Source organism: Tasmannia lanceolata, unplaced genomic scaffold (genome assembly GCF_043159265.1).
Source record: "Tasmannia lanceolata isolate RefF3 unplaced genomic scaffold, GAP_Taslan_0.1 ptg000002l, whole genome shotgun sequence".
NCBI classification, from domain to species: domain Eukaryota; kingdom Viridiplantae; phylum Streptophyta; class Magnoliopsida; order Canellales; family Winteraceae; genus Tasmannia; species Tasmannia lanceolata.
Genome location: NW_027518679.1, coordinates 48,039,691 through 48,041,019, shown reverse-complemented (window position 1 = coordinate 48,041,019; position 1,329 = coordinate 48,039,691).

The following is a 1,329-nucleotide window of genomic DNA, read 5'->3' as shown; positions in this document are numbered from 1 at the left end:
TGCAAAGACCAGCTGCGAAATGGCTTTACCTGAAACTAACTAGCAAATCCCAAATAAATATTGATAAAGAGTGATAAATATTGTAGGCCACTGATGTGGCAATAGATGCTTTGATAATGTGCTAGCTCGTCTTTTATTATTTAACCCGCTGACAAACAAACAGAAATTGAATTAGAACTATGGTTTCTAAGTATCTAATTTTCCTTCTGGACGGAGGATTCTATAATGATCCCTTCATGTTCAAAAACAGAGTTTATCTTCCATGACTGGCCTGATGCATATAGTTAGATTAAGCTATTTCCTTATAAATTTAATGTTAGTTTGATTACGTCAATAACTAGATTATCGAGATTACTCTAGGTTAAGAGATTTTCAATAATACAATCAATTCAAAATGGCTTGATTGAATATTTACAGAATGGTCTAAATCTTACATTTATTATTTGGATAATCTTATGAGATTATGATCTTCACGATCTCTCTCAGTGGGTACATCACCTCGCGTGGTAGAAATCATTGGCAGTTGTGTTTGTTTGGTTTGCAATAAATTGCTGATCTAGAATTTATAAGGGTCCCTTTCTTGGCGTGTCTCACGCTTTCTCTAGACTATAGCTAAACCCTTTCATACTGCTGGTAAAGTTATCTTTAACACAATTGGTTTGCCTATATTTCCTTCGGCACATCGTAGAACACAATTGGTTTGCCTATATTTCCTTCGGCACATCGTAGAACCGTGTTGTTATTCTGTCATGCATCATTCTTGCATGGGTCACTTTCCCCACCGTTAACAGATTGGCTCTTTCTCTATTTGTCATTAATTTGCACTATACAGTTGCCATGTTATTTTCACCCTCATGTAGTACCCATTCGCCCCACTTTTAATGTGATTTAACGCAAAAAAAAGCGTTAAAGTTGCCCACTGTTCACGTTATAAGGGGGGCGAATGCGTACTGAAAGGGTGGCGGGGGTGAAAATATCATCTCCCTAACACTATCGTTTTCCTAGATTTCCTTTGCAACTTTGTACATTTTGGATATAAAACCAACTTATTTAAACCATTACAATTTTAAACGCCTTATAAATTTGCAAAACCTTATAAATTTATAAAACCTTATAAATTTAAATTTCCAACTTATATCAACCATTATAAATTTAAATTTCCATATTGCTGTTATTAAATCATTTTTAAATCTAAAATTTCTCTATAGCAATTAAATATCTTATAACTGATAGATGTAAAATTTCTAAATGCTTTATATGAAAACTACATTCTAGGAATCTATATATATATTAATACAAACTAAATTTATTGTGGTGGTTTTGATGACC